Below are 22,547 nucleotides of genomic sequence, written 5' to 3' on the forward strand. Positions count from 1 at the left end.
TTGCAACTGGGAAGACCATAGCCTTGACTAAACGCACTTTTGTTGGCAGGGTGATGTCTCTGCTTTTTAGGATGCTGTCTAGATTTGCCATAGCTTTCCTCCCCAGGAGCAAGCGTCTTTTAATTTCTTTGCTGCAGTCCCCATCTGCAGTGATCTTGGAGCCCAGGAAAATAAAATCTGTCACTATCTCCATTTCTTCCCCTTCTATTTGCCAGGAATTGAGAGGGCCGGATGCCATGATCTTTGTTTTCTTGATGTTGAGTTTCAAGCCAACTTTGGCACTCTCCTCCTTCACCCGCATCAACAGGCTCTTTAGTTCCTCTTCACTTTCTGCCATTAGAGTGGTATCATCTGCATATCTGAGGTTGTTGATATTTCTCCCTGCAATCTTGATCCCAATTTGTGACTCCTCTAATCCCGCATTTCTCATGATGTGCTCTGCATACAAGTTAAATAGGCAAGGCGACAGTATACAGCCTTGCCGAACTCCTTTCTCAATTTTGAACCAGTCAGTGATTCCATGTTCAGTTCTCACTGTTGCTTCTTGACCTGCATATAAATTTCTCAAGAGACAAATAAGATGCTCTGGTATTCCCATCTCTTTAAGAACTTGCCACAATTTGTTGTGCTCCACACAATCAAAGGCTTTAGCATAGTCAATGAAGCAGAAGTAGACGTTCTTCTGGTACTCCCTAGCTTTCTCCATGATCCAGCGTATGTTGGCAATTTGATCTCTAGTTCCTCTGCCTCTTCGAAATCCTGCCTGTACTTCTGGAAGTTCTCGGTCCACATATTGCTGGATCCTAGCTTGTAGGATTTTGAGCATAACTTTGCTAGCATGAGAAATTAGTGCGATGGTGCGGTAGTTTGAACATTCTTTGGCATTGCCCTTCTTTGGGATTGGAATGTAAACTGACCTTTTCCAATCCTGTGGCCATTGTTGAGTTTTCCAAATTTGCTGGCATATTGAGTGTAGCACTTTTACTGCATCGTCCTTTAAGATTTTGAATAGTTCAACTGGAATGCTGTCACTACCACTAGCTTTATTGTTGCTCAGACTTCCTAAGGCCCATTTGACTTCACATTCCAGGATGTCTGGCTCCAGGTCAGTAACTACCCCATTGTGGTCATCAGGGATGTTAAGCTCGCTCTTGTATAGTTCTTCTGTATAATTTTGCCACCTTTGTTTGATCTCTTCTGCTTCTGTGAGGTCCCTACCATTTTGGTCCCTTATCATACCCATCTTTGCATGAAACGTTCTCTTCATATCTCCAATTTTCTTGAAAAGATCTCTGGTCCTCCCCATTCTATTGTTTTCTTCTATTTGTTTGCACTGTTCATTTAAGAAGGCATTCTTATCTCTTCTAGCTTTTCTCTGGAATTCTGCATTCAGTTGGGTGTATCTTTCTCTTTCTCCCTTGCCTTTCACTTCCCTTCTCTCCTTAGCTATTTGTAAAGCTTCCTCAGACAGCCATTTTGATTTCTTGCATTTCTTTTTCTTTGGGATGGTTTTAGTTGCTACCTCTTGTACAATGTTGCGAACCTCCGTCCATAGTTCTTCAGGCACTCTGTCTATCAGATCTAATTCCTTAAATCTATTTGTCACCTCCACTGTGTATTCGTCAGGGATATGATTTAGTTCATACCTGAGTGGCCTAGTGCTTTTCCCTACTTTCTTCAATTTAAGCCTAAATTTTGCAACAAGAAGCTCATGATCTGAACCACAATCAGCTCCTGGTCTTGTTTTTATTGACTGGATAGAACTTTTCCATCTTTGGCTGCAGAGCACATAGTCAATCTGATTTCTGTGTTGACCGTCTGGTGATGTCCATGTGTAGAGTCGTCTCTTGGGTTGTTGGAAAAGAGTGTTTGCTATGACCATTGTATTCTCTTGACAAAATTCTACCAGCCTGTGCCCTGCTTCATTTTGTACTCCAAGGCCAAACTTGCCTGTTATCCCGGTTATCTTTTGGCTTCCTACTTTAGCATTCCAATCCCCCATGATGATAAGCACATCATTATGATGATAAGCACATCCCCTCTCATGCACCCCTTCAAAAGGAATGCACATGGCCCCAGAATCCACTTGGTTGCTTAGCTGGTGATGTCTGCCCTTCTGAAGCCTCAGACCTACTGCTGGCAACTGCAGTCCCTGTTGTTGTCTGCACGGCCAAGTCATTGCCTAATAAAAGTGGATCACCTAGTTTCCCCCAAAGTCTCACTGTCTACTTTCCTGTAAAGCTAAATACACTTGTAATTCTGGGCCACTTATGTCTTTGAGTTCATAGGAGTTTTTTATTTACCAGGCTCACCAGGTTAGAAGTCTGTGCTCCTAACCACCACACCAAGCTGGAGGAAAGAAGGGAAGGGTGAAGACAGGACAGATAATGGTAGGTTGGCTGGTGGGTGTTAAGGGAGGAGGGAAAGGGAGGGGCAATGAGGGTGTTCACAGAAAGGAAAGAGGAACTAGAGAGGGGGAAATGAATCCCTCCCACAAGTCCTCATGGGTTCCCTATTTCCAGCGTTTATTGTACTGGTTGAAATGACTGCAAATAGTGATGTTGTTATTACTTGTAGTATTTCTTGTCTGTTTGCTGTATGTATTATCTTGCCGTCATATTGCTTTCTATTTACCTAATACCATTTTGTGCATTGTTTAACATATCATGTTTAATACTTGTCTTGTTTCAAATTTCTGTAATCTTAGTCCTGTTATATTGTTTATTGGATGTCTCATCCTATTGATGGCTTTTAGTCTCAGCGAGGAAGGCAGACTGCAGAGAACACAAACAAAATATAGATGCTGATCCAGTAAGCTGTATAAATGCATGTCTCTCTCCACTGAAATCCATTAGTTAGGCATTCAACATGAGTGAAAATAGATTGCACTTATATCTGCCACAACCTTGAGAATATATCTGAAAACAAAAGCAGGAGTGAGCTTAAGACAACATTTTCATTTTATAATCATGCCCAACCCTAAATTTTGGCATACAGAAATACCATAGATATAATATCTGCTTTGTGTAGCATCCCTATATGTCAAACACAACAACAAAAGATCTCTAAAATAAATGGTTGGAAATGTCATATCTAATTTGTTCACCAGAGACAGTAAGAGTGCTATCACATGACAACTTGCTGAGCTGGGTGATAAATGTATGCAGTTTTTAATTGGGTTCCTTGTACTGTCATAGATAAACTCACATCTATATATTCATGCTGTTGCAAAGCTAGCGTATTCTTTTTTTAAAATTTCACCCTGCAAAACCTTATTCAATTACATGTAGACCATGCCCTCCAATTAAAAACAGCAAAGCCATTCCAAATCTGTTAACATCATCTTCTGCAACAGAGAACTTCCTCCCCTTAATGTTCAAGGAACCCTGCTTTGTCCGTCTACATGTTGGGTAGGAGGGAGATTTAGAAGATTCTTTAACGTCAGTATTATTCTTTTTTTTAAAGATTGCTTTGTGTTGGCTTTGGATGGCTTATTGATTGACTGAATGAATAAAGTATTAATATCCTTCCTTTCCTCATGGTTCAAGGCGGCATACAATAATTCACAATATTTTTAATTAAAACCCAAATTAAAATTGCAGACCCCCAAATCTCCTCCCCCTGCCTCTTCCCGATTAAAAGATGTCTGCTATTTCACACCCCTTCAAAATCTCTAGTAAATAGGCAGGCTTTGCCATACCTCCTGAAGATCTCTAGCACAGACAAGTGATGCAGAGGATTTTTCTGAGGAAGAGGCAGCCAGTAAATCTCATACAATCCCACAGAGACATCACAGGAAGAAGCAGTCTTTGAGGAAAAATGGGCAAATGTGAACAAGATGCAATTTAATAAAGATCAGTGTAAAGTTCTACATCTGGGTCAGAAAAATGAAAAACATGCCCACTGGATGGGGGATACACTTCTAGGTAACACTGTGTGTGAACGAGACCTTGGGGTACTTGTGGATTGTAAACTAAACATAAGCAGGCAGTGTGATGCAGCGGTAAAGGTAAAGGTATCCCCTGTGCAAGCACCGAGTCATGTCTGACCCTTGGGGTGACGTCCTCCAGCGTTTTCATGGCAGACTCAATACGGGGTGGTTTGCCAGTGCCTTCCCCAGTCATTACCGTTTACCCCCCAGCAAGCTGGGTACTCATTTTCCCGACCTCGGAAGGATGGAAGGCTGAGTCAACCTTGAGCCGGCTGCTGGGATTGAGCTCCCAGCCTCATGGGCAAAGCTTTCAGATGGCTGCCTTACCACTCTGCGCCACAGCGGTAAAAAAGGCAAATGCCATTTTGGGCTGTATCAACAGGGGCATCACATCAAAATCACAAGATGTCATAGTCTCATTGTATACGGCACTGGTCAGACCACACCTGGAGTACTGTGTGCAGTTCTGGATGCCTCACTTAAAGAAGGAGAGCTTTAAACTGAAGCGACAAGGGGAAAGAGACGATCAACATACAAAGGGGCAGCCCAGTCAGGAAGGCCAGCTCATAGGGAACCAAAAGTAAAAGGATTTAGATGCCTTTATACTAACGCCTGAAGCATGGGCAATAATAACTAAGAGCTGGAACTTCTCAAGTTGATGGAAAGTTATGATCTAGTAGGCATCACAGAAACTTGATTCTCATGACTGGAATGTAATAGTGGATGGATATGAACTGTTCAGAAAAAACAGAATAGATCAAAGAGGTGGAGGAGTGGCACTATATGTGAGGAAAGGGCTTACCTGTCAGGAAATTCTAGTGAAGGAGAGTACATCTACAGTGGAAAGCATCTGGGTGAAAATAAGCGAGGGGAAAATAAGCAGTGTGGTGGTTGGTGTCTGCTACCGACCGCCTGACCAATGAGAGGATGTGGATGCTGCACTTTGTGAGCAGCCTGAGAAAATATCCAAGCGGCAGGACCAGATGTGTGCTGTGAAACAAACTCTGCAAAGCGTTCTCAGTCATGCAACTTTCTGACCTGCCTGGCTGACAATTTCATTTATCAAATGGTAGATGAACCTACAAGAGGTTCAGACATACTGGACTTAATACTGACCAACAGGCAAGAGTTGGTGGATGGGGTGAAGGAGGTGGGGACCCTAGGGGGAAGTGATCATGTCCTCATAGAACTCCTTTGGATGGGGGGGGGGCAAGGAAGCTTGTAGCCAGATGCGGATGCTGGATTTTCGTAGAGCAAACTTTAATAAACTCAGAGACATGATGAGTGTCATACCATGGATGAGAATGCAGGAAGGGAAGGGAGCATGTGAAGGGTGGGCGCTACTCAAACAAGAGCTATTGCATGCTCAATCTATGACTATCCCAGAAAGACGAAAACACTGCAGGAGCTCTAAGAAGCTTATTTGGATGAACAGAGAACTTCAAGAGGAACTAAGAAAGAAAAGGGAAATGTTCAGGGAATGGAGAGAAGAACAGAGCTCTAAAGAAGAGTACCTACAGGTTACTAGGCACTGTAGATCAAGCATCAGAAAGGCCAAAGCTGAGAGTGAGCTAAGATTGGCTAGGGAAGCCCATGGTAACAAGAAAAGATTTTTTAGTTATGTGAGGAGCAAACGGAAAGAAGAAGGAGAAGGAGAAGAGTTGGTTCTTATATGCCACTTTTCCGTACCCGAAGGAGGCTCAAAGCAGCTTACAGTCGCTTTCCCATTCCTCTCCCCACAACAGACACCCTGTGGGGTGGGTGAGGCTGAGAGAGCACTGACATCACTGCCCAGTCAGAACAGTTTTATCAGTGCTGTGGCGAGCCCAAGGTCACCCAGCTGGCTGCATGTGGGGGAATCAAACCTGGCATGCCAGATTAGAAGTCCGCACTCCTAACCACTACACGAAACTGGCACTCGGGAGGCAATAAGCCCACTGTTGGGTGCAGATGGACAACATCTAACGGAGGATGCAGAGAAAGCAGAAAGGCTCAGCGCCTATTTTACATCTGGTTTTTCCCACAGGTCAAAATGTTTAGGCACATCTAGAGATGGCAGAAGCATCCAAGAGATAGTGTCTGGGTGGCAGGTTGACATGGACAGAGAGGTTGTCATGAGGCATTTAGCTGCACTGGATGAGTTCAAATCCCCTGGGCCGGATGAAATGCACCTGAGAGTCCTCAAAGAACTTTCCGGAGAACTTGCACAACCCTTGTCCATCATCTTCGGTCCCTCTTTAAGGACTGGAGATGTCCCGGAGGACTGGGAGAGAGCAACGTTATTCCGATCTTCAAAAAAGGGAGGAAGGATGACCTGGGAAACTACAGACCAGTGAGTCTGACCTCTGTTGTGGGTAAGATAATGGAGCAGATATTAAAGGGAGCGATCTGCAAACATCTGGAGGACAATTTGGTGATCCAAGGAAGTCAGCATGGATTTGTCTCCAACAGGTCCTGTCAGACCAATCTGGTTTCCTTCTTTTACCGAGTAACAGGTTTGCTGGATCGGGGAAATTCAGTTGTTGTCATTTACTTGGATTTTAGTAAAGCCTTTGATAAGGTTCCCCATGATGTTCTGATAGATAAATTTAAGGACTGCCATCTGGATTTTCAGATAGTTATGTGGATAAGGAATTGGTTAGAGAACCGCACTCAAAGTTGTTGTCAATGGTGTTTCATCAGACTGGAGGGAGGTGAGTAGCGGGATTCCTCAGGGCTCGGTCCGGTACTTTTTAACATATTTATTAATGATCTAGATGAGAGGGTGGAAGGACTACTCATCAAGTTTGCAGACGACACCAAATTGGGAGGACTATCTAGAAGATAGAGACAGAGTTCAACGAGATCTGAACACAATGAAAAATGGGCAAATGAGAACAAGATGCAATTTAATAAAGGTAAGTGTAAAGTTCTGCATCTGGGTCAGAAAAATGAAAAACATGCCTACTGGATGGGGGATACGCTTCTAGTTAACATGGTGTGTGAACAAGACCTTGGGGTACTTGTGGATTGTAAGCTAAACATGAACAGGCAGTGTAATGCAGCGGTAAAAAAGGCAAATGCCATTTTGGGCTGTATCAACAGGCGCATCACATCAAAATCACAAGATGTCATAGTCCCATTGTATACGGCACTGGTCAGACCACACCTGGAGTACTGTGTGCAGTTCTGGATGCCTCACTTCAAGAAGGACGTAGATAAAATTGAAAGGGTACAGAGGAGAGCGACGAAGATGATCTGGGGCCAAGGGACCAAGCCCTATGAAGATAGGTTGAGGGACTTGGGAATGTTCAGCCTGGAGAAAAGGAGGTTGAGAGGGGACATGATAGCCCTCTTTAAGTATCTGAAAGGCTGTCACTTGGAGGAGGGCAGGATGCTTTTCCCGTTGGCTGCAGAGGAAAAGACACCCTAATGGGTTTACACTACAAGTACAACGATATAGGCTAGATATTAGGGGGGGGGGAATTCACAGTCAGAGCAGTTCAGCAGTGGAATAGGCTGCCTAAGGAGGTGGTGAGCTCCCCCTCACTTGTAGTCTTTAAGCAAAGGTTGGATACACACTTTTCTTGCTTGCTTTAGGATGCTTAGGGCTGATCCTGCATTGAGCAGGGGGTTGGACTATATGGCCTGTATGGCTCCTTCCAACTCTATGATTCTATGGTTTACTATCAAACTCTTATGTGCCATTGTTAAACAAGGACCAAGAAAAAAATTTAGTTTCTCACCTCAGTTTTTACCAATATATCTTCAAACAGCTTTAACATTATTCAAAATATCATAAGAAGCCTAATAAAGCTCTTCCTAACAACCCAGAAAACTGGAAATGCATCCCCAGAAACCTCCCAAATATAGTGTCTTTACTTGCCAACAACTAAGGCCTAGTAATGTCTGAAGTATATTTTTGATAGATAGGCATAAAATTAGGAAACAAGGGACTTAAAACATCCCCTCAATTTATTTTTGAAAATCACTATAATTTGCACACTAAAATATGAGAACTGCTTCCTCTTTTCTTGCTTCTTCTTTCCCATTCCTTGAGCATCTAGCAAAACCTCCAGAGAAAAGAGAAAATGAATTCCCCGTTCAGATGAAAACACCAGCAGTTGGCAACCCTTGGTTACCTTTTCTTTCCCTGTTGAAGGTTTCAGTTATTCAAACTCTATTGTATTGTTCAATGGATGTTCCATCCTGTTGATTGTACATGACTTCTGCTATTTAATTTGCCTCTAATCTCAGAAAGAAAAGTGGATAGGAAGAATTAAATAAGAATAAAATAAGAATAACAATATCACTGGGGAAGAAGGGTTAAGTAGACCACCAAGGAAGTCTGGGGTTACTGTGCAGAGGAAAGCAATGGGAAATCACCTTGGATGGTCTCTTGTCTTGAAAACTCCATGGGGTCACCATACGCTGACTGTGACTTGACATTACTTTCCACCATCACCACACATTTTTTGTACCTTTTGTTCGCAAGCCCCTCCATTACATCCACGTTGGCTATCTTGAAGAGCAAGTAATTAAGATGAAACACTGATTGAGATACAGCAAAGTAAATCTGATTTCTCTTATGTCAGGATATTCACAGTTTTAATTTTTAAAAATCTTTTAATGCATTTTATTCAGTTATTTAAAACTTAATGATTGTTTTCCTTAAAAAATCAATGTCTTATTTCCATAAAATATGTATATCCTACCTTGACACTTGATGAACCTTCCTAGAAACTTGCAGAGATTAAACTAATTAAACAAAGTCCAAAGCTTAGCTTCAATACCCTGTAGAAGCATCTCTTGATTAAAACAGAAACATTTTTTTTATTTAAAAAAAATCTAGAGATGAAGAGCTGCATTTTGTTTAAATCAGAATTTTAAAATGTACATTCAGTGGACAGATCCTATGGTGTATTCAGAGATGTGAAAAACTATTGTGCCAGTACAGCTTTCATGTTCTACCCCACAGTGTTTCTGAGGGTCACCTTGCCCCCAGGTTAGCTTTTCAGGTTTTGACTGGGGGTCTTAGAAGAACAGTGAGGTTGACAATGTCCCTTCCATCATTAGATAACTCACAAATATAAACAAAAACCAAAGAGACTTTGAAAAAAGAGAGTTTCATTGTTTACATAGTAATGTACCTAAACCAAATTAGCAAATACAGAATTTAAATTAGCACAGGACATTAATTGCTTAGCTTTAAATGAACATAATGACACCTCCTGGGTATGGTTGGCATCCTGCAGAGAAGTCTAGGACTGAGTACCATGAACCCCAACCAGGTAGGTCACCCTTCAAAGAACCTTCAAAAGCAGGAATGAGAGGGCATTCCCATGTGAAGTAACCAGGGAAGTAGCATTATCTTAAGGTCTATAACCCATTATGTGAATACAAATGATTTTATTTATAATTTAAAACATATTCATAACCCATTAGGCATGGCTGCCTAATGACGGGTGGGGGTCAGATGGAAGATGCGAAGGAGGAAGGTTCACGGCAAACTGTATATGAACCGCACGGCGGCAAAATCCGGCACATCCAGCGGCGACGGGCAAAGAGATGTCAACACGCAGCAAACAGGACAGGAGTGTAGTGTGGGGCTTTCTGTCCCCGGCACGTCAAGCAGGCCACCACACCAGAAGCGTCCGTCAGCTGGGGTGGCGAGGGCACACGCATGCACGGGAGAAGCGGCCGGGGGATGCAACTGGTGGCTCTGGTCTGCTTGCGATGGAAGGAGGCTGAGGCAGCACACACAGAGGGCAAGGGAAGGGACAGAGGTCCGGTGCAGTCGAGGAGGAGGAGATCGCAGGTTGGAGCGCAAGACAGTGGCAGCTATTGATATACTAGTCAGTGGTGTCCGTGCCCTCATGGAGACCGGTCTCACAGCAGTCCGGTACCTGCGGCAGCGAAGACGGCTCCGGAGGCGACACCGAGCCACAGGGACGTGGCTCAGGAGGGGGACGTGGCAGAGTGCCTCCCTGTCATGGAGGCAGGCAGCCTGCCACTAGTGGCACATACTGTCCGCAGTGCGCTTCCCAAGGATCAGCTGGACCAAACGCCAGAGCAGGGACTGGTGGGAGAATGATGTGACAACCATCTGGAGCGATGACCACTGGATAGACAACTTCCGTATGACCTGCAATACATTCCAGGAGCTCGTGACAGCCCTACACAGCAGACTGGAGAGACAGGCCACCAACATGAGAACCCCCACCCCCGTGGAGAAGAGAGTCACCATCACCCTCTGGTTCCTGGCCATGGGGGACACGTACTGGAATGTCGCCCACCAGTTTGGGGAGTGGCAATGGCAGGGGAGATAATCCGGGAAGTGTGCTTTGCGATGGAGGCCGTGCAACGAGGTGAGGGCAGAGGGCGGAATGTCCCCATGTCATCCCCCTGTCATCTGCATATCATGGATGCCTTTGGACGCCTAGGGTTCCCCCACTGCATGGGAGCCGTCAATGGATACCACATCCCCATCTGGGCACGCGGGAGGCGCTATGACAAATATGGGAATCACAAGCGCTGCTGCTCTGTCATCCTCCAGGGGACGGTGGACCACACGAGCCACTTCATCAATGCGGAGGCGGGCTCGGGTGGCCGACGGAACAATGCCTTTGTGTTCCAGCAGTCCATCCTTCGTGCAGCCATGGATACCGGGTACATCCCTTGGAACCCCACCATCACGATCGGCGGCATCTGGGTGCCAGCCCTGATAGTCACTGATGGAGCATGCCCTCAACGCCATTGGCTGATGAAACCGTACAGCCCCCCCCCCCAGAACAGGGTGGAGGCATACTTCAACCGACGGCTAAGTTGTGCTTGAAACATGGTAGAGTGGGCATTCGGCTGTCTGAAAGCTCGCTGGTGATGCCTGCTGTCCCACCTCCAGGCCCCCATTGTGAACGTCACCCCGGTGGTCATCGCTTGTGTCACCCTACATAACATCTGTGAGGCTTAAAGCCATGAGCTCCAACTGGAGATGCCACCCAGGGAGCCCATCAAGGTCGAGGAGGAGGAGCTAGCAACGCAGCAGTTACAGGCGTGCACACGGCGCCAGAGACAATGTGTCAGGGACACCATAGCTGCCAATATGTACGAACGTAGGCCGCGAGGGGCAAACAGCCGCTGACAGGCAGTGGCTGCAGGGGGAAAGCCCCACCGTCAGCTTGTGCCGTCCCCCACCACCCTCAGGGGCTACTGGGTGAAGGAGCTATGCGGTCCAGGGGTCAGGGACCCACTGTCTGGCGGTGGAAGTTTATTGGAGAGTCTATTGGGCAGACAGGTCAGTTCTGTTGTGTCATGCATCGTTCCTGTGTCCCCCACTGGGCCCCAATAGAGGGTGTCCGGTTCCGTCCCCATCCCCTGCGCCCAGGTGGGGGGTCCCAGTGAGCAGGCTCGTCCTCTAGTGGTCCCTCTGGGGCCGTGACATATGGGGCATCCGCCGCCTGTTCCACCGGTGGCTGTGGGGGGAAGGCATCCAGTGGCCTGTCATCAGCAGAGGCTGGGACAGCGACCGCAGGAACCAGGCGCTCCAGGGCCGTGGCGATGCACTCTAGGGCCGCCACCACTGCCAATAAGGAGGTAGCTGGCCCAGCCATGGCCTCCCTTTACATGGCCTGGAAGTTGGCCCACCCCCGTTGGTCCCAGTCCTCCTCCTCTTTGGCGAGCTCCCAGTAGCACAGCAGCATGGCTTCCTTGAACCGCCACCTCTCAGCCATGTCTTCCCAGCCCTACTCCAGCAGCCATTCCCTCACCGTCATCAGGTCAGCCACCTGGCGCCAGCAGGTACATTCCCGGCATAGCCGCTCTTCGGCGGAGAGGGCCCCGAGGTCCAGGCCTGGGCTGTTGCCGTCGCTACCAGCGTCACCTGTGGGCAGACTCGGTCGGGATTCATCCACCTGTGGGCGGACTTGGTTTGGATTTGGTCCCCCCAAGCTCTGTCAGCCCGTCCTGCCCCACCACTCACCAGCGGACCGCTCCACCTGTCTCTTGCAATCCAAAGCCACCTCCGGAAATGCTGGGCTTCTGTCCTGGCTGCCCCACACACACACACAGCACCTGGAGTCAAGATGCTGTTACAGGGCCGGTGACTGCCCCTCGTCCCTAGGATTTCAGCTGGCTGCCTATAGGGGGGCATGTGGCTGGCTCCACACCCGTTTGCGCATTGTGCTCCAGCACATAGAAATACTCCTGCCGCAGCGCCTTGGTCTTCCTGCGGCACTCCGTGGCACTGCGCTGATAGCCATGCGCACAGAAATCCCTCGCAATGCCCTCAAAGACATCTCGGTTCTGGTGGGATGCGTGGAGTGCCTTCTAGACATCGGGCTCCCCCCACACTTCCAGCAGGGCTACCACCTCATTGTTGCGCCAGCTGTGGCCCCATTCCCCATGGCCGCCCATGCTGGCTGCTGCTGAGGAGCTGGGCGTTGGGTGGTCATCTGCCAGTGCCGGTGCCCCGTCGGGGTTGGGTGTGGCCGGCCTAAGGCACTGCACTGCCATATCCAAGGTCCATCGCATGTATTCCCATCTCGGCTGGGCATGGGGTCTGGCTGCTGAGGCCGGTCTTTATGGGGTGGTGTGTCTGTGGATGGACATCCCGCTCCGCTGTCCTTGTGTCCATGGGACTCTGGCTGTCCGTCATGCATCGGAGGCGGGCCCCATTCCCATCACGAGTGTTTGGGCAGGCTGCCACGAGGGCGTTGTGGGAAGAGGTGGGGACGGGACTCAGTTGGTCACTTTTGACCATGCTGCACTCCTGGCAAGAGCCCCATGAGGGGGCTCGCTGTCAATGCCGCGCAGTGGAGCTTTTCCTGCTCCACTGCCTGTCAATGGGCCACTCACAGTGCCTAATGACCAGTGATCTGGTCAACTGTTTTGACATCTTTAGGGGGGCGTCAGAGTACGTGGACAGTGCTGGTTACTGCCACACACCCTGCCAGTGCCAGGAAAAGTTTCCCTGGCTCCGGAGTGCCTTTTTCGCCGCTCTCTGCGCCATCACCGCCGAGACCCCTGCAGCGCCCCCAACACACAGAGACATCCTTGATCTGATGTGGACAGAAGCCGGGGCGCCCACATGGATGTTACAACAGCAATAGGGTGGGTATGGTGGCAACGGGCGGTCATGCTGTGCCGCCCACTGGCCCGACTATGCTGTGCCGCCCTGCCGCCATGGCCCTATTAGCCCGCCTGCTCCATCCATCGCTCTCACATGGTCCCTATCTTCCTACCCTTGCAGGCGATGCCCTGATGGACACTGAGGGTGCTAGGTCATCCACAGCTCCTACATGATCCCTGTCGATGGTGGAAGCACCTCCCTGGAGCTGGACTTTGGGGGGGGGGGTTGTGGGTCGGTGTTCCGGTGTCCCACTCAGCAAACTTTAAGTCAAGTGCTGGGGTGAGGCTTTCTGAGGGCAGAGGACAGAGCCAAGCATGTGATCATATGCATAATGAATGACTGGTGTAATCAGCCTTGTGACTAATACAGGAAGGAGAAGAAAGTAATAGAAGTCCACCAATAAATGAAAAATGGCAGCCAGCTCCTCTAAGGGTAATAAGGGCAACAAAGAGGTTTGGTTCTGTTCCAAAATGAGTATTTGTCCAATCCCAATTGGCTATGGAGTATTTGCAGAAGCGGTGTAAAGATGGTTTCGGTACAGAAAGAACCACCCCCTAGTGGGAAACCGCTATCTACCCATCTTCACAAGGAATGCTTGTTTAACTAGATCAAGAGTTTGCAGGAAGGAGATTATACCAAGAATAAATAGCTGATATTGAGAATATCATGTCTCAAATACATTCTGAAAAGTCTTTCATTCATCCAGATTCATGCTAGTGATCCCATGGTGAAAACACTATAAAATACATTATCTGACTGGAGGCATTTTGCAAAAGAAAGTTTGTGTGTGTGTGTGCGTCTATATAATTGTTATGACACATACCTGGAGGCATGATTAATAAATGGATTCATTTTTTCTCCTTTTCTTTAACTTACGGGATTGGGCTGTTGAGGCGACATCGACTCACAGCAATCTTTTGATTTGTCTTCCCATTGGGAAGAGCCATTTCAACCAAGTCACCTTAGATGTGTCAAGTCAAATGCTTTGGAGCAGTGCAGCTGTGCTCCATGTCAACGCTATTCTTGAAAAACGGGCCCGAGGGAAAGCAAACCTATCACCAGCCTTCGTGTTCTACTGTAAAAACCATCATGACTGTATAATCGGGGTGACCTTGGCCTACAGCCTCTTCTTTCTTAATCCAACATCACGAGACATTTTTTTTTAGAAACTTAACTCAATAAAAATAAAACGGCATGACCTTCGTGCATGCAAATGAAGTTTTCAGCAGTGCTGAGTGGGTTAAGATCAGATCCCTGTTGTTCACATCAATTAAAAAAAATTAAACTGTGGCCAACCAGACTGGCCTGACTACTATTTCCTGTAAATGAAAATGTGACTTTATACCAGCAATATGCATGGACGTTTATCACTTGATGATACAAATGGGTAGCCGTGTTGGTCTGAAGTAGCACAATAAAATCAGAGTCCAGTAGCAGCTTTAAGACCAACAAAGATTTATTCAGGGTGTGAGCATTCGAGTGCAAGTACTCTTCGTCAGACTAAAATCATCTTACTGTCAAAGGCAGACATACTCACAACTCGGCTTCTGGATTAATAGAAAGCTTTATTGGAAGTAGATCTGAACACTGACGTCTGTCGTCGAATCTAATCGATACATGGCAAGCAAGCAGTTATCAATGCCTCCTTCCTGCCCAGTTGCCCCCTCATTCCCAGGGTAGAATTACCCCCCTCTCACAGGTGCCATCCTGGGCTTCCTGCCAGACCGTCTCTAGCCTGGCTGGCCTTGGCGCCCTCCCGTTCAGATAACAAAATAGACTGTGTCACAACCAAATACAGCCAATGATAATCCTTTGTCAAAACAGCCAAACAATCCCCTAGAATTCAGTGTACTTTACAAAGAGAAACCAAAATGTTGTTACCTGAGATCAAAGGCTATCATCTCCCCATATGTTGCTTGCTCCATACAACTGTGAGACATTCCTCCCAGGGAATTGCTGGTAACTATTCCAAGGCCAGGCAGTCAAACTCAAAATTCCATTGCAATGCCATATCTTACAGTCACATTATCACAAAAAAAAAAGAAAAGCCATCTACAAATTTTAGTTGGATTTACTGATAGAACAGAATTCCTCACTATGTATTTTATTTGTGAATATATATATCTTCTGAACATATAACCCAAGATGGCCATATGGGTGATAAGACACTGTTGTATAGTCCGTCTTGGTTTGAGTCTGCCTTGGCTTCAGAATACCCACATTCAAGTCTCCATTTCCATGCACTCCTACCCAAACTAGCCTACCTCATAGGGTTTTTCAAAGGATAAAATGGTAGAGCAGAGAAGAAAGAACATTGCCTTGAGCATCTTGAAGGAAGGTATTGAGACAGAGGAATGTTTGCTGTGCTTGCTAAGTAATAAAAGAACTGGCTCCGTGGTAGAGCATCGCTCAGAATGCAGGAGGCCTCAAGTTCAATCCCTGAAGCAGTATTGCTGTCTGACTTTTTAAGAACACATGCATAAGCAAATATATTCCAACATTCCTAATTTCCCTAAATCCCTGATATATCCAATTAAAAGATCTGGCAGTAGATGAGGTGAAAGACCTCTGCCCAAGTCACTGGAGAGCAGCTGCCAGTCTGAGTAGACAATATTGACTTTGATGGACCAAGGGTCTAATTCAGTATAAGGCAGTTTCACGTGAGTCCAGGGAATACGTAAGCTTTTGAGAATCAATGTTCTCTTCAGCATTTAAGCTATAATTCTCAATAAACTTCTACTCTCTTAGGCTTAGACCTAAAAAATCTTGTTGGCATCCAAGGCGCTATTGGACTTGAATCTAATTGTTCTAGTGCAGTCCAACATGGTTGTCTTCTGAAACTATCTTCATGGAATGCTGATAAAATGGTTGATCCTTGTTCTGACGTGGACAATAATGCTTCAAAACATTGCATTAGCAACATCTCATCTTTTTTATCTGGTTCACGTTCAGTTATTGAAGGCTGGGGAAGTTGACAGGGTCCTTGGAAATGTGCATCTTGTCTGTATATTCAGCCCTTGCACATGATAGCTGATGGTGTCTGATTAATGGGGAGAAGAATCAGTGTACATAACAATGTATATTAAACAACACTTAGTTAATAAACTACTGTCTGATGAATTTCCAGTAATTACTAAATCTGTAGATAAGTTTTGTCTGGCAGTATATAGAGTTTGTAGAGATGGCAGGATTATGTTATAAGAACTGAGGTTGAGAAAATTTATTCATCTAAGAACTATTTAACTGGCCAGAAGCCATTCTTGCTTATATCTTGACAATTTTGATTTTAATTTTTTGTCACAAATTTTGTCCTAATCTTGTGATAATTTATTTATACACACACAAACAAACATACGTACATACATAAATACATACGGTACGGTTTGGTATATAGTGTATTTTATTTCTTTTGTACTGTTCTAGTGTAAGCAGTAATAAATATACACACACAATATCCTCAGTGATTTTATAAGATGAAGAAAAACTATATAGATGTGTTTCTACTTGAACCTACTTTGACATATATTTCTTTCAGTGAGCATATTCAAGCTTTACTGGCAAACACACAGTACACCCTGTACTGTTTCACTTCAGAATTCAGGTGTGCAATCCCACTTTAAATGTACTTCCATGCCATAAATTTTCTGTACATAAATATGTTGGAAGAAAAAAATATGGTGTGATGGATTGTCAAGGGTTCATGCCTCAAAGAGTCTGAGAATCTTTGAGTGACAGGCTATTCAAACAGAATTCTATGGAAAGCATCAATTAAGAAATGACAGTTGGGAACTGACAATTGAAGAACAGACAGTTTAGCACTGATGGAGAACTGGGAAAGAGACTAAAAGTGGAGTGGGAGGATCATGAAGATTCCCACTCAAAAAAGGGATAGGGCTTCTAGTCTAGAGAAACAATCCCTGCCCAGTGAATTTACTTGAAAAGGAACTAGGGGTCTTAGTAAACCATATACTGAATGAGTCAGCAGTGTGCTAAAAAGGCAAATGGGATTTTGAGTGGTATCAAAATAAGTATGGTGACCAGATTGCAGGAGATGATGGTACTACTTTACTTTGCTCTGGTTAGACCACGCTTAGAGTACTGTGTTCAGTGTTATTGTTGTTGTTGTTTTTATAATTATTTAATTTTTTACCCGCCTCCCCCCGAAGGCTTGAGGGGGAGCTCCTCTGGAAGCTCAAAAAAGGCCCTGGCCAAAATTGAGGCCAGGCAAGCCTCCCTGGGGCCGGGAATGACCAATAAATTAGTAGGAACTCAAAAGTTGAGCTGAACAATAAAAAAATAATGTAAAACTTGTTAATTATTTAAATTAGTACCCACAGAGTGTAAGGCCCTGCAGAGCATAAGGCTCTCACCGCTACCCTCTGTATCCGGTTGTGGAGAAAGGAGTGTATCGAGCACAAGGCTATGACCCATATCCCCGTCCTGGCGAGGCAGTGTGCCAGCAGTTCATGGTCTACCACGTCAAACATGGCTGACAGATATAGCAGAACAAGCACGGCTAACCCACCTCGATCCAGCTGGTGACGGAGGTGACCAACACTGTCTTCACTCTGTGGCCAGGACAAAAGCCAGACTGAAATGGATTGTGGGCCAACGTTTCTTCCAGGAACACCAGGAGCTGGTCTGCCGCTGACCTTTTCACCACCTTCCCCAGATATGCAAGATGTGCAACTGGTTGGTAGTTATCAGGTTCCCATGCGGCCAGTGATGGTTTCTTAAGGAGGGGACGAAGCACCGACTTCCTTGAGCAGCTCAGGGAACTCCCCAGACTGCAGGGAGCAGTTGACAATATCCCTGAGCTGATCACCTATCCGACTACTGCCCCACTTAAGGAACCAAAACGGACAGGGATCAAGAGGGCAAGTGGTCACCCTAAATTTCCCCAGCAACCTGTCAATTTTGGGTAATGACAGCTGCCTGAAGGCATCAAATGTTACATCCAAACGTGGCCAACAGGCCTCCAGTGACAGGACTTTATCCACAAAATAGCTTGCTAATGCCTCACAGCCAAGTTCCAATTGTCTACAATTTTTACTGCCTTCCTAGTACTCCTAGCCTAATTCTCATGCAGCTGTACTAGAATCATAGAATCATAGAGTTGGAAGGGGCCAGACAGGCCATCTAGTCCAACCCCCTGCTCAATGCAGGATCAGCCCTAAGCATCCTAAAGCACTACTCACCCCCTAGCCCAACCAGACTTCTCCCCCCCACACTATCCATCTAACCCAAATCCACCCTCCTCCCTAACCTTACTACCAGCCGGTGGTTCTGTTTTGCTGGCTTAAGGGAGCATGGCCGGATCCCGCCTTGCAGGGGTTCTCATGACCTAGCACCCCAGCCAGCTCCAGCAGACCCCTACCAGAAAAGCCTAATTAACCCTTTCCCCTGTTGTTGGCACTCCCTCCCCACTCCCCACTGGTCAGACCCAGAGAAAACACCAGACTTAGGTCTCTCACGTGAATCATCCACTGCCACTAGTAGGCAAAAGAACTGCAGAACAGCACAGCTAGCAGATCGTCCCAGACAGTTAGTCCGATTGCCAGCAGATGGCGGAGGATGCACAGACTGCCTACTCTCCTGCTCTTCCATCCGAAATAATTTGGTCGCCCACCCCCCCAAGTGGCGCAGGACATCCAATCCCTTCTTCTCCTGATGACTGGCTGAACTTAAAGACATATACCGCTTAATCCACTCTGGACTGAGAATACAACCAGTCTTGAAGAGGATAAGGAGATTGACCACAATAGGGAGCCTCTGCAGACAGTTCGGAAAAAGACTCAACGGCGAAGAGCGAGAAAGTTCTCGGGGCATTTGGAGCTCCAGAATAGATATCAGGCCCTTGCAGAGGAGGTGCAAGGGTCAACAAGGGAAGAGGTCCTGAAACAAAGTCTAAGACAAAGGGAAGAGGCCACGGGGACAGAAGGAAATGGAGTTGAGAAGAAAAAAAAAGGAGAGTACTGGTAATTGGAGACTCCCTGTTAAGAGGAATGGATCGCCATGTGGCTGGGCTCGACCCCCTAACCCCAGAGGTGTGTTGCTTGCCAGGGGCGAAAATTAAAGATGTTTCAGAAAGGCTGCCCAAATTCCTCAAATCTATGGATCACTACCCATTTGTGATGGTCCATGTGGGAACGAATGACATGTCCCTGAATACCATCGCTCCTATTAAAAAAGACTATCAAGATCTGGGGAGGAAGCTCAACCAAATGGGGGCACAAGTGGTATTCTCTTCAATCTTGCCTGTCAAGGGAAGAGGAATGCGTCAGGAGAGGAAGATAATGGAGGTGAATCACTGGCTGCATAGTTGGTGCCGGCAGGAGAGATTTGGTTTCTGGGACCATGGGATAGGCTTTCTTGAGAAAGGCCTACTAGCACCTGATGGACTGCACTTATCAAAACTGGGGAAGAATGTGTTTGGCAGGAACCTGGGGAGATTCATCAGGAAAGCTTTAAACTAAATCCACTAGGGGAAGAAGACGATCAACATAGGGAGTGTATGGAAGGAAAACGACCGGGGGCAGCCCAACCGGCAAGGCCAGCTCATAGGGAACCAAAAGTAAAAGGATTCAGATGTCTTTATACTAACGCCCGAAGCATGGGCAATAAAAAGGAAGAGCTGGAACTTCTCATACTGATGGAAAGGTATGATCTAGTAGGCATCATAGAAACTTGGTGGAATGATTCTCATGACTGGAATGTAATGGTGGATGGATATGAACTGTTCAGAAAAAACAGAATAGATCGAAGAGGTGGAGGAGTGGCACTGTATGTGAGGAAAGGGCTTACCTGTCAGGAAATTCTAGTGAAGGAGAGCATATCTACAGTGGAAAGCATCTGGGTGAAAATAAGCGAGGGGAAAACAAACAGTGTGGTGGTTGGTGTCTACTACCAACCGCCTGACCAACGAGAGGATATGGATGCTACACTTTTTGAGCAGCTTGAGAAAATATCCAAGCGGCAGGACCTTGTCATCATGGGTGACTTCAATTTCCCAGATGTGTGCTGGGAAACAAACTCTGCGAAGCGTCCTCAGTCATGCAACTTTCTGACCTGCCTGGCTGACAATTTCATTTATCAAATGGTAGATGAACCCACAAGAGGTTCAGCCATACTGGACTTAATACTGACCAACAGGAAAGAGTTGGTGGATGAGGTGAAGGAGGTGAGGACCCTAGGGGGAAGTGACCATGTCCTCATAGAATTCCTTTTGAGATGGGGAGCCAAGGAAGCTTTCAGCCAGACGTGGATGTTGGATTTTCGTAGGGCAAACTTTAATAAACTCAGAGACATGATGAGTGTCATACCATGGACGAGAATGCTGGAAGGGAAGGGAGCATGTGAAGGGTGGGCGCTACTCAAACAAGAGCTATTGCATGCTCAATCAATGACTATTCCAGAAAGACGAAAACACTGCAGGAGCTCTAAGAAGCCTATTTGGATGAACAGAGAACTTCAAGAGGAACTAAGAAAGAAAAGGAAAAAGTTCAGGAAATGGAGGGAAGGACAGAGCTCTAAAGAAGAGTACCTACAGGTTACTAGGCACTGTAGATTTAAAAGAAAGGCCAAAGCTGAGAGTGAGCTAAGATTGGCCAGGGAAGCCCACTATAACAAGAAAAGATTTTTCAGTTATGTGAGGACCAAACGTAAAGTAAAGGAGGCAATAGGCCCACTGTTGGGTGTGGATGGACAAACTCTAACGGAAGACGCAGAGAAAGCAGAAAGCAGAAAATAGTGCCTATTTTACATCTGTTTTTTCCCACAGGTCAAAGTGTTTAGGCACATCTAGAGATGGCCGTAGCCAAAGGATAGTGTCTGGGTGGCAGGTTAACATGGATAGAGAGGTTGTTGAGAGGCATTTAGCTGCACTGGATGAGTTCAAATCCCCTGGTCCGGATGAAATGCACCCGAGAGTACTCAAAGAACTTTCCAGTGAACTTGCACAGCCCTTGTCCATCATCTTCGGAATCTCTTTAAGGACTGGAGATGTCCCGGAGGACTGGAAGAGAGCAAACGTTATTCCGATCTTCAAAAAAGGGAGGAAAGATGACCCAGGAAACTACAGACCAGTGAGTCTGACCTCTGTTGTGGGGAAGATAATGGAGCAGATATTAAAGTGAGCGATCTGCAAACATCTGGAGGACAATTTGGTGATCCAAGGAAGTCAGCATGGATTTGTCTCCAACAGGTCCTGCCAGACCAACCTGGTTTTCTTTTCTGACTAAGTAACAGGTTTGCTGGATCGGGGAAATTCAGTTGATGTCATTTACTTGGATTTTAGTTTGACAAGGTTCCCCATGATGTTCTGATGGATAAGTTGAAGGAGTGCAATCTGGATTTTCAGATAGTTAGGTGGATAGGGAATTGGTTAGAGAACCGCACTCAAAGAGTTGTTGTCAATGGCGTTTCATCAGACTGGAGAGAGGTGAGTAGCGGGGTACCTCAGGGCTCGGTGCTCAGCCCGGTACTTTTTAACATATTTATTAATGATCTAGATGAGGGGGTGGAGGGACTAATCAAGTTTGCAGATGACACCAAATTGGGAGGACTGGCAAATACTCCAGAAGATAGAGACAGAGTTCAACAAGATCTGAACACAATGGAAAAATGGGCAAATGAGAACAAGATGCAATTTAATAAAGATAAGTGTAAAGTTCTGCATCTGGGTCTGAAAAATCAAAAGCATGCCTACTGGATGGGGGATACGCTTCTAGGTAACACTGTGTGTGAACGAGACCTTGGGGTACTTGTGGATTGTAAACTAAACATGAGCAGGCAGTGTGATGCAGCGGTAAAAAAGGCAAATGCCATTTTGGGCTGTATCAACAGAGGCATCACATCAAAATCACAAGATGTCATAGTCCCATTGTATACGGCACTGGTCAGACCACACCTGGAGTACTGTGTGCAGTTCTGGAGGCCTCACTTCAAGAAGGACGTAGATAAAATTGAAATGGTACAAAGGAGAGTGACGAAGATGATCTGGGGCCAAGGGACCAAGCCCTATGAAAATAGGTTGAGGGACTTGGGAATGTTCAGCCTGGAGAAAAGGAGGTTGAGAGGGGACATGATAGCCCTCTTTAAGTATTTGAAAGGTTGTCATGTGGAGGAGGGCAGGATGCTGTTTCTGTTGGCTGCAGAGGAGAGGACACGCAGTAATGGGTTTAAACTTCAAGTACAACGATATAGGCTAGATATCAGGAAAAAAATTTTCACAGTCGGAGTAGTTCAGCAGTGGAATAGGCTGCCTAAGGAGATGGTGAGCTCCCCCTCACTGGCAGTCTTCAAGCAAAGGTTGGATACACACTTTTCTTGGATGTTTTAGGATGCTTAGATTTGATCCTGCGTTGAGCAGGGGGTTGGACTAGATTGCCTGTATGGCCCCTTCCAACTCTATGATTCTATGATTCTATGATTCTATGACTGGCACTCCACCGGGGAGAGTGCTGGAAAATCCTCATGGGCCAACCTCGAGCTCACGCTATGCAAGGAACA

This window comes from Paroedura picta, chromosome 6, assembly GCF_049243985.1.
Source record: "Paroedura picta isolate Pp20150507F chromosome 6, Ppicta_v3.0, whole genome shotgun sequence".
NCBI classification, from domain to species: domain Eukaryota; kingdom Metazoa; phylum Chordata; class Lepidosauria; order Squamata; family Gekkonidae; genus Paroedura; species Paroedura picta.